At 39.0% G+C, this 11,984-nt stretch overlaps 1 protein-coding gene across 1 annotated transcript in view; it reads left to right on the top strand.

Moving 5' to 3' along the window:
* LOC137261141 (protein YIPF3-like) overlaps positions 1-11,984 on the top strand; it is a 291,821-nt gene that overhangs the window by 231,283 nt on the left and 48,554 nt on the right. The window lies entirely within an intron of this gene.

Here is an 11,984-nt window from a genome sequence, read left to right as displayed (position 1 = left end):
GCTTTTGATATGTTTTGTTTTTAGGGAAGGGACTGTTTTGGGGCTGGGGGTGGTGTCATTCTTTTATTTTTTTATTTGTGTGTTTGTGGTGTTTTTCCTTTTCTCTGTATTGAGCTTATCTCAGTGTTATGTTTTTTTTTTTTTTTGGGGGGGGTTCCTTTAGTAAAACAAATATCGGAGGCTTTCCAAGGATATTTTGACCTTTCCCAACGAGTGTGAACTGATATCAGTAGACACGAGGGTGCGATTCTATTTATCATCAAAAATCATTCATTCATTCAAGTTCATGACGTCAAAGCATATTGTGCAAAAGCTACTGTCAAAGTGATATCTGCTAGAAGATAACGTCTGATCTCCAATTTATCACCCAAAACTGTTCTGTGGAACATAGTTTTGGATGATAAATTGATTTTGGATTTGGATGGGTGGGGGGAGATTGTCATTGATTTTGTACAGAAACTGAGGGTGTCATCCACATCTTCTTTTCCCCTCGTTTCCCCCCACTCTAACCCATAAATTACGAACGGTCTCTAGAGGTTTCAGAGATGTAAAATCATTGATTCAGAGAGTACAGTGGGGGTATGTCTTCAGCATCTCGTGGACTTACAATGTGAAACTGAACACAGATAGCGTATTACTTTCTTCATTAACAGACACGTTCTTCTCAGCCAATATAGAATGGAATTAACCAAACAGTCTTTGTTCGTTTAAATTCTCGGAAATAACTTCATTTAAACGCATAGTCGTTTGGAACGTCTTATGGAGATTTGTTTTGTTTTCACAGAACGCGTGGAAGATATCCCAGTTGGATAATTGCACGTAGAAGTCGTGCCGCAACCGGGACATGACATTAAGAAGACGTCAAGCACTGGATGGAGGCATGACCTCAGTCTAGCGCAGGGTGGCCAGATTTTGCCCCCGTGATATTTTAACTCGTAAACATTGTACAGTAGTAAATAAATAATTTTGCCACGATGTTTGTTCTCATAGTTTTTAATAGTTGGGCGGATAACAGAACAAAATTGGAAGACTCGTTCACTTTGCGATACAAGCACCAAAATTGGCCTGTGCTCCGTTGTTCAAAACAACCTTATCTCTAAGGTCAACCTTATCTCTAAGATTTCAACCTTAGACCTTTACTAAGGTTAGCCTCCCGTTGCACGAAACAACCTCAGCTAATGTTAACCTTAAGTTAAGGTTGATAACTAAGGTTGGTTCGACCCAACCTTAGCGTCTCTAAGGTTGGACAGGGAATATGGCGGCTGATCTCTCACAAAGATGGCCGCCACTGGTTATACAAACCTATTATCTTTTTCTTTTGACTTTGATTTTTGGCAGATATCTTTGACCCAGATGTTTAATTCTGCATTAGTTTAGCTTGCTGAACAATGTGTTAATGAAACAACGACAACCAATACATTATATGGGTGGATTTATCTGAATATGGCAAGATGAAACTACAATTGTGCTAATTTTTGTCGTTACTCTTGTCCATATTCAATGTTGGTGGTACCTAAAGTTAGATGTTAAAGGACCAAAACTGATAAGTTTATTCAACAAAGATGCATATTGAAGAAAACATCATTGGCCACTCAACAATCTAAGATGGCCACCATTTTGTCAAGATGGCTGCTACTTACTATACAGAAGTTTTGTCTTTCTTCAGATTTTCTTTGCAGACTCATCACTGCGACTAGGGATTTCTAAATGTGTTTTAAAGAGACATCCTTTCAGGCAGTTGGTGAAAATATTGCAGTAATTTAATGATCATATATATTATAATAGGAACACATTGCGATATTATAGTATATATAACATAACAGTATAAATAACAATGAATGTATGATCAAAGTATATAATATTATTGTATAATATTCGTGTTTGTTTATCTGTTGTCTATATTACTGGTAACAATTCTTACACATTGAGCTTTCAAGAAATATTGTGGCGCATAACGGGCAGATGTTTTGATAAATGTTTAGTCAAATATGTATTCCTTAAAAAAAGAAACACATAGCCAATGTTTCCATGTACTGCCTTGAAAATGAATCATAAGTGAGTGTCTAATAAGTATGTCTATGGGGCAATAACACTGCACGGTATTTCCGTTATACCGGTTTTTCGCAATGCTATTTTCAAACAGTATTATTGCAGTATGCTTTCTGAGAACCCTTATACTGGACAAAGAACATATATGAGGTTTTGGTGGTTATTTCTTTGGTTTAAATTAAAATCTACGCAGACACTAATTTGCAATGAACTCCAGATACCAATATATCGCAATATGTAATATATTGTATAAACGGATCCGGGTGGGCGGATGACGATCACTGATACTCTTGTAAATGAAGTGTGCACCGACACTTTCTCAAGAATGTGTAGTTTGACGTGTGACAACGCGAGTTTGACGTCTCTCAATGATTTCAGGAACGTGTGACAAATTCAGTTTGCCATGTGAATGCCGCAGAACTTTATGAGGCCTTTTGCTTCACGTGTGCTGGGACTGGGAAAGGCAGGGGCTATGAGCCATTTTGCACATTAGAATTCATAATGACCCATTACAATTCTGAAGTTTACTATTGTATCGTGCCCCATTCTAAATTCAGAATATGGATAATAATTCTGAAAAATGGTCCATTGTCAAAGTTCTCTATCCCAATCCTTGCGTGTGATTTTTTCATGTGATCTATCCAAGACCATAAGTAGGGAACTTCATTTAAGCGAATTGAGTTTACTCATCGTTCTGTGTTCCTTTGTCGTTTCCATGACAAAAATGACTCGTTGTAAATCAAATAGGGATGATGTAATTAGAGATTATTATTAAGAACTGCAAGATCTGTTTCCATGACAACAAATTGAATTTAAGATAGGACGCGACTGTCGAGCTCATTTTCAAACCTGACTTATGAGTTAATAATGAATAATATAACAACGAATGAATAAATTGGTGGTCGCGCAAAACTGGCGCAAACGTTTTCATAGCTACATGTATGCGTAGCGAAGAAAACTACACCTGAACATACATGAGAACATGATGATACAACTAGAAAAAAACGTTATCCTTATGAAGCAAGAATAGAATTTTCCGTCATGTGACGTCAAAATACGGTGGTGCCCAAGGGCAGATAACTATCCTTTAATTACTGTAGGCTTGTCCTTGCTTCACAACAGTGGTTCGATTTAATTTGATTTGTTCATTTGTAGTCTGGCAAGTTGCACACACAACCATGGGTATCTGTAGCCAGCTTGCCATTGATTGTCATCTAAAACGTCCTGAAGATATATTCCAAATTTGGTAAAAATGAAAAATGACCATTGCAAACCATGAAAATATCCTATTGACATTTGCGTCTAACAAAATGATGGACAGGTTGTATATCGAATGAGGATTCGCGCAAAATAAAAATGTGTTAACAGTAAAGATTGACCCCTTATGGATGTTCTTCGTATAGTTATACACCCTCACATCCGCACCCTATAAAGAGGGTGTGCGTGTGCGAATTGGTTTTTTTTATTTATTAACCTATTCCTATAAATTAATCTTCATGAAAGAGATGCACGCGTATACTGTAACATACGTTACATGTCACGACAGACGGAAGTTCTAATGTTCAAATTTATGTTTCATTCATATTATGGCAGAATGTATGGCATCACATTCTTCAAAAACATTAGATTAGTACGAATGCGTTACACTGGCCACATTCTGCCATATTCTATCATTCGCAGTCTTGGTTAATTTAAACAATCCAAACATATTTTATATTTCGGTTCAAACGTAACTATCTGGACCAAATGAATTATAAATGTTAACTAACAGACATATGTATCTTTTTTCATTCAATAATTTGCATCATCACACTGAAATGGAGTTTATTAGTATTTATTTTTCTTTCACAGATATGACTAGCTAACTTTGCACACTGTGCAACAGTGTGGACGTAGCTCGGTCCGTTAGCTGTCAGGCCACTCTCCTACCCAGAGTTCCATGCGGCGAGCCAGCATAGTATCTCTGCCACAGGCCAGAAAGATGTGACGATTCGTCACATCTTACAGAGTTCACTCAACATAATTGATAGGGTTAGGGCAGGGTTAGGGGCAGGGTTAGCCAGGGGTCAGGATTCAGGGTTAGGGTTATGGTCAGGGTACAAATTTCATAACTGTTTTATTTTTGGTGGGTCTTCACATCAAATTAAACATCTGTGTTAAAATGGTGCAGTTTCACTGAGAAATTATCCTAAAACTTGTAACACTATTTCGATTTGTGAAGCGACCTTTGTTTACTTGGGTTGCACGGCTCCACGTGCAAGCCTAATGGATAGCAAACGATGCAGCCGGTTTGAAATATAAATATGTATTGTCAAACCTTACTGACGCAGTAGTTACGAAAACCTCGTCGAATCACTTGCCTTAAGCCAGTCTCAGCATATTAGTGAATGTGTGGATTTGTTTACAAACAAGAGAAAAGTCCACTCGCGTGATATGCAAATTAGCCTGTGGCAGTGATGTTATGTTAAGTCATCGCTGCGCCGGAGTGTGCTGTCAGGCTTACAATCCGAAGTTCGCGCGATGCCTGTGTCATTGACATTTGACCTACGGCTGAGAACGTCCTCACGAGAAGTTGTCGTGCAGAATTCTAAAGGCGCTCCCATTTGTAACTTCTACCATTAAAAAACCCGTTCTCAGCCCACAAAACATTATCATATAAATATCAATTATGCTTACATATAAAGTCGACACGTTTCAGTCGACATTGGCAGCAGCCAATAAAGTTGCAGCTGAAACCCATTTCTTTGGCGGTAGTGTAACTATGTACTGGCCCAAAATACACATTTCCAACATACTGATTCTAAATTTGATTCTCGCCGGTACCAGTTAGAGTTGCTGCCCTTTATCCAAGGGAAGCTACTCTAGCTCTTGCGCGAGAAACGTCGCTTTGTTTGGAATCTGCGCTGCTTGTCATCAGCTGGTCATACCGTTACGACCTGCAGAGCTATATGTATCCATCAAAACCTAATTAGGAGAAATGGGTTGAGGTATATCCATCCTGATTTATTGGTTTTATTGATATTTTTTATAATATAATTTTAATGTTTTATTTGTTTAAGACTCCCTGATGCTCGTTGTTTACCTTGCCTTTTATCTACACGCTATATGTCGATAACTGTGTTGGCAGCTACACTTAAATGTCTAGATTTATGTAACTGCATTTCAAACTGGGATTTACACGTGTTCCTGTATTTCGTCAATTTAATACCAAGGGTTATATTTCTTTACGACTCTTTGTAGCCTGGTCCTTTAATTGCACAAATACTATTTCGTAAAAGTATTTCACAGTTGTGATTCAAATATACGCAGGCTAGAGTGATGACTGGGTAACAATGTTCAATTTTGCTTGATCAAGGTAATGAGACTCTAAATATACAATCGAGTCGCTGGACAGTCAGCTGACTGAACCAAGAGCCAAGAGCGGCTGAACGAGGGATGGCAAAATGGTCCTAACTTTGTAGCTTGCAGTTTTACACATCGACACTGGGTGTTTTCTTAAAAATAGTAAATAATGAACTAGATGAACTACAAAGTGTGATAGAGAGATTATATTTTGAGTAATATTGGCTGGCTGGCCCATGTTACAATTGTTACAACATCACGTGTTAAGGCAATAAAAAAAATTAGATTTAAGCACTGTTTCAAACATTCTTGGCAAATATTCAATATGGCTGGTACTTTAAGGATACAGGTACTTCTGCGAATTCAATATATTTATGATATGAGATTGCCGCATGTATGAATGATTGAAAAGTAGTTGAAACCAAGAATATGTACATATATATGCCCATTGTCTCCGGTAAAAAGCGGTTTTTGCTTTAAAGATCGTTCTGCAAAGAATCGAACCTCCACGAACCAGTCCGCCATGAAGATAGGCATCATGACTGGTTTCAATAGACAACTGGATGGGTGGCTTGTTCAGCATGGCGAAACAGTCAGGTAAGTATTTTTGTGAATTTACAAATGCAATAGACGTTCAGTTATCAATCCGACTGAAAGAGATTGAGTTTCCATCCAACTGAAAGAGATTGCGTTTCCAAGTTTGAACTTCTATCTAGTAATCACAAGTGCTGTTTAAGATTTCTTTCTAGTTCTATTCTTAGTACTTGGGTTTTTTTTTGTTGTTGTTTGTTTTGTTTTTGTTTTGACTTCAGATGTATTTAAACATTAAAATAATATTCAGGGGATGGCAATTCTGCTCTGGTCTGCGGATTTCCGCCGATTTAATTCCAATTTCTTGATTTGCTGGTGGAGGCTGCCATTGCCTCACAAGTCTATCAAGATTATCCCAGAGATGCTGTGTCGGATTCATATCCGGAGATCGTGCTGGCCTGGGCAATATTTTGTTGATGTAGCTTTATCTTACCTCACACATGAATGTTGCTTTCTGACTGGCTAAGTGCTGTTCTATTATTTTCAATGTACACCGCTGGGAATTCCGAACTCTTCTGGTGCTTCATGGTAGTACTTTCTTATCTCGAATAAAATTGAATCACGCATCAAGCACGGAAATTACCGATGGCTTGCGATTGAAAATCGATAGAAGGGACATAGCTCTAAATCTGTTCACGTTGTGTCGTCTGCAAAATGGCGATTCGCCTCGCATTCAACAGAAGTGCTTCAAACAGTTCCAAATTAAAATTCAGGTGTTCGGTAAGATAAATACGTTGTTCACTGGTCGTGAAGGGGCCATGGGCTAATGTACCCTCGAGGTTTGTTTATGTTCCTCGAGTCCGCAGGCAGTTGGCAGTATGCGGACGTGCATTGTCCTGTGGCAAGATCAAACCTCTCGGCTGGTGACTCACAAATGGAACTCCACTGGTCTCAAGTCTTAATCTTCATGAAAGATGATAAGTCGTGTTCTCTGCTGACCACAAATCCCACCCTATACCATGAGACCACCTATTTGGACAGTGTTTGGCAGCAGTCGCTTACCGCTACGTCTGTTAACACGAACTTGCTAATCATTTCGGAAGATGTTGAATCGACTCTCGTCTGTAAACAGAACTCTCTCTCAATAACGACGTAACATAGTTCCAACCCACCGTAACCTGCGTTGACAGTGTTGACGGGTCAAGGCCATTCCACGAAAAGGATGGTGAGCTGTGATACAAGTCATGCCGAGTCGCAGTAGGGTTCGTCTGCTAATCGGGTGCCCTTATGCCATTGCCGCCGCTGATGTCACCGTTCCGACGATGTGTTGTCCAGATGTATTGGTCTTCAGCTGACGTGGTAACCCAAGGTCTACCCGTTCTTGGAAGGTCGTGTGTTTGGCTAGTCAGTTGGTAACAGCTCAACGCATAGCTGATGGTTGCTTGGCTGCAACTGAAGATTCTTGCAATGTGACTTTGCAAGGCCCCCATTTCTGCTATACCAAGGGCGGTGTCGCGCTCGACTTCTGAAAGCCGGCATTTCTGTGACGTTCTTTTTGATACTGCACGGTTGCACTGTCCCACATTTTTATTTACGCAACAATTGTACACGGGTATTTTCAGCTACGTACATTCACGGTGTTTTTTTTCTCCATTTTTTCATGCCATCACGAAATTCACTTAAAGGACTTAAGCCTTGCTACTGGACCGAGAGCATGTGTTTTCTGCAAATATTTCACTGTAGATCCATGGCAGTATCCGTAATTGAGAAAGCGTTAATTTAAAAGTGATAAGTTTCTTTTGCCCAGTCGTTTATATCTGTTAAATCATATCTGGGTTATCGGGTTACTGTTGTTTTGTAGAGAAACGCGCAAAGTCAGCCAGTTTCCTAGTCATTTAAACCATCTTTTTTATCAAAAATGGAAATTGCTTACAAAAATACAATGCTGATGATCAAATTTACATGCGCCTCGATTGAATTATTTTAAAAATATGCTCACCATAATGGGATAACTACGCAAATATGAATATTTAATAAGTAATAGATAAATCGGTTGACAGATCAACTGGAAAAAAATGTTCCATAATATTTTTGTATCAGTGCAAAAATACCAGCCAATCAAAAACTGCCAATTACTTTGGCACTCCTCCATACTGAACTGACGTGCTATATGAAACTAAAATAATACACAGAACAGCTTCAAACCAAAGGTATGATGACACTCTTTTAGAATGCCGATATATATTTTATCATCGATTATATACGTTTCTCACTGTTTTCCCTTTTCATTTTCCAAGCGACAAAGAGAGGAAGATTCTACGCTTTGTAAATATACGTTACATGCAGACTCACTGGCCAAGCTTTCTCAGATTTGCTCGAGAGAGGATGAGGAAACTGGTACGTTATTTTGTGTTTTCAAAAGTGTAAAAGCATAGTGCAAACGTTTTCAGTCCTGTTCCACAACGAAGCACACGCGGATCACCTTAACCAAGTAAGTTTTGTTCAATGCTGCCTCTGTTCACCCAGCCGAAAAATGGGTACCCGGTGGGATAGGTCATGTGGCTGATAAAAAGGTATCCCAAAATATGTATAATCCCCAACTTTCTTTGCTCCATATGTTTTAAATTTGTGTCGTACATTTTGTGACATGGATGTTTTGGTGACACCGTCTTCTTGTCAACCTTCCCGTTGGAATAAATCGTTTCACAAAGCTCTCGTAAGCCTAAGATCTCGTAACTTTACTCGTACCGTTCGTACCTTACACACTTGAACATAGGGAGTACAAATGCTACGTGGAAAGTTACGAGATCTCATGCTTACGAGAGTTTTTTGAAATGTGGCTCTGGCAGTGTATGAAATAGCGTCTGCCGGGCGGCCCGCTGCTTGCTAGTTTCAGGCGGGCTTACAACTTTTATAGCCGACCCTGCGCGCCAATACATTTTCCAAGGGTAAATATTTGACCATGTCATTAACTAAGTGAAATATTTCGAAAATAATTTATAATTGTGGTAGCTAGATGATGTCTCCATAGTTCATCATCAATCAAACTGTAACTTCCACAGATCAGCCTACCCATTTATCTAACACTAAATATGACTTGTCTCGAGAATGCTCTGAGCCAATGAATAATGTCGTTCTTTCTGCTTTTCTGATTCAGATAACAATGACACTAAATGAATCAACAGTCTTCATCCAGTTTTAAATTTGCTTTTGCACATGTTTAAGTTTACCTCACTACAGGTAATTCACTAATTACTTTATGTTAACACCATATTTCCATTTCCTATATATAATACAGGACTGGGTACATGTTAACAGGGCCGGCAGCATTTCTTAGTTATCAGCCATGTGGGCTTCCTGTCTTTTTGTAGGAGTTTCATCCACTGGCTCTGGTTGCCCAAATCCAGAATAAGTTTAAGGGTGTGGACTGAATCATTTAGTCCTTAGTTCTAAATGTTAATGATTATCATGCAGCCATAAGAATGTTAAATGTCATCTAAAAGAGATATCTCTGGAAACAGGCCAACAGACCAACAGAACATGACTACTTAAGCATTGGGGCGGAGATTGGGAGGCGAGTGCCATTGCGATTTTCATATGGCTTTTTGATAAGGAAAGGCTTACTACCCCGGTGGGCAGATTATATGCAAGATCTCCTTGACAGTGAGTAGCCCTTATATTTCTTTAACTTGCAGATACCGGATTTCCTTTAAACACAGCTCTAACATTACAGCGCTGCAAACATAAGGCTTCATAAAAATGATTAAATGTTTCTCGGGCACCTTTTTTACAAAAGTGACGAGGGCAGTAGGACTTTTTAATAATTTTTTTTATAGAAAAAGGTGACGTGTGAGGAACACACTTTTATTTTTTCTCCCTCAGAAATACAGCTTTGAAAGTTTAGCACGTGCTAATGAGTTGAAGATTCAGTCATACTCGTTCTTACAAACACTCGATCTTATAGTGGGAAAATGGATGATCGGGACGCGGCAGTGTCAAAATTATTTTATTAAAATGGCAATAAAAAATTGTTACGCTCACAAGTAAATCTGACGCGCCGATGCCCGAGAAACATTTCACTTTTTTAATTTAGCCTAATGCATGAATGAATGAACGAATGAATGAACGAATATGCCTGCCTGACTGAATGGCGATGTTGTATGTTACCATGGTCACAAAATAAAATGTCAGATATATACCATGGAGGCTGGAGGTTAACCTCCCTCAATTTTTGTGGCAGTGGTTGTATTATTGTTTTAAACTGGAAAGGCTTGTTTGACACAAACATTATTTTGAAGGATGACCAGAATCTCACCCTTGTATCGTTTATATACAAAAAGTAAAAGTCGTTTAAGTAGAAGTGTTTTAAAAAGATATTTAGAAACCTTTATACTGGTAAATAAAGAAAAGAATATTTTTGAAGAATCTGTCTTGTGCTTAGTGATATTGGGTAGATGTATGTCAGTTACATATTATTATAGTATGATTTTAGATTTACGCTGCTTTCAGCCATATCCCAGCAATGTCACGGTGGGGGAACACCAAAAATAGGCTTCACACATTGTACCCATGTGGGGAATCGAACTCTCTTCCACGCGTCAAGCGTTTGCTTTAGCCACAAGGCTATAATACCACCCCTGTGGATGAGATCTAAGAGATTGTGTAAAGTGGTCGATCTGATGTGACCGTAGTGTCAGTGTGATCTCATCGTTACTTTGTAAGCGTTGAAAGAAAGTTGTTAAGGAAACAAAATTCACGTAAAGCATCACCGCATTTGCTGAAGTATTTTATATTTAGTATATTAGACGAGTGCAAATGTTGCCTAAAAGGCATACATATTTTGGTTATTATCTAACCAACTTGTTAGTTGGGTAGCTGGTATTTCTTTTTATTGGTGTTCTTCATATAAATGGCACAATCATGTCGTATCCACGCCACACCACCTAGAGCTTTAATATCCGACAGGATGGTGTTTATATTTTGGAATGATTTTATGCTCTCAACTCATTAGAAGTAGTCTTCAGTAGTCCACACTGAGGCTACTTACGGTTATCGGGATAGGGTGGTCAGACTCACTGACTTGACTGACACATGTCATGGTATCTCAGTTACTTAAACTGATGCTCATGACGTCAATATGGATTGTCTGGTGCACATCACAGTCATATAGCTGTAAAGTTACTATGGTTAAAAACGAACAAACGCGCCATCAAACAGGTCACTGTCCCTGACCGCCTGCTCCATTTGGTCCCTTCTTAAGATCACTCTAATGCCGGTTGCCAAGTCTAACTCTGAATCCCTACAAGACGTGGGTGGATGAGTTTAGTTTTACGCCGCACTCAGCAATATTCCAGCTATATGCCGGCGGGCTGTAAATAATCGAGTCTGGACCAGACAATCCAGTGATCATCAGCATGAGCATTGATCTCCGCATATGGGAACCCATGACATGATTGTGCCAACCAAGTCAGCGAGCATGACCACCCGATCCTGTTAGTCGCCTCTTACAAGCATAGTCGCTTTTATTGACAAGCACGGGTTGCTGAAGGTTTCACCTTCACGGGTCTGAAGGCTTGGTGTTAATGATGAAGTAAGTACTTACAAGTTGCTATCATTTACAAATTTACGGTTAGTTTAAATTGTAAAATCAATTGATTCAAATCAACCCTGTGTTGTTTTTCTATTCCAGCGCCACCTGGTGACATAAAATGCAAGTCATAGCTGCCATACTGCTGGATTTGGGGGTGTGGGTTGAGGTCTAAGGGAGTAAACATTCAAGTAACCACTGCAGCGAAATGAAAAGCCATAATTTCAAACCACAACATGAGGTGTCTGATTTTGTACAAAAAGTGGATTTACATAGAGGAAGGTACAAGCTATCATAAAGTTTGAAATAAATAGATCTGCTGAAATGGTTTGTTCTGTAGTCAGTGAACATAATTTTAAGGTGTTTTTGACAGTTTTTGATAAATATTTTACAATGGGGAATGTCAGAACTGAACTTCATGGTGGGAAATTGAATATACTTGGCAGTGTCATGTTGGCTACAAATGTCAGCTTAC

The sequence above is a fragment of the Haliotis asinina genome, chromosome 14 (genome assembly GCF_037392515.1).
Source record: "Haliotis asinina isolate JCU_RB_2024 chromosome 14, JCU_Hal_asi_v2, whole genome shotgun sequence".
NCBI classification, from domain to species: Eukaryota; Metazoa; Mollusca; class Gastropoda; order Lepetellida; family Haliotidae; genus Haliotis; species Haliotis asinina.
Note: the sequence above shows the minus strand (reverse complement) of the source record. Positions and strands in the feature narration are given on the sequence as shown.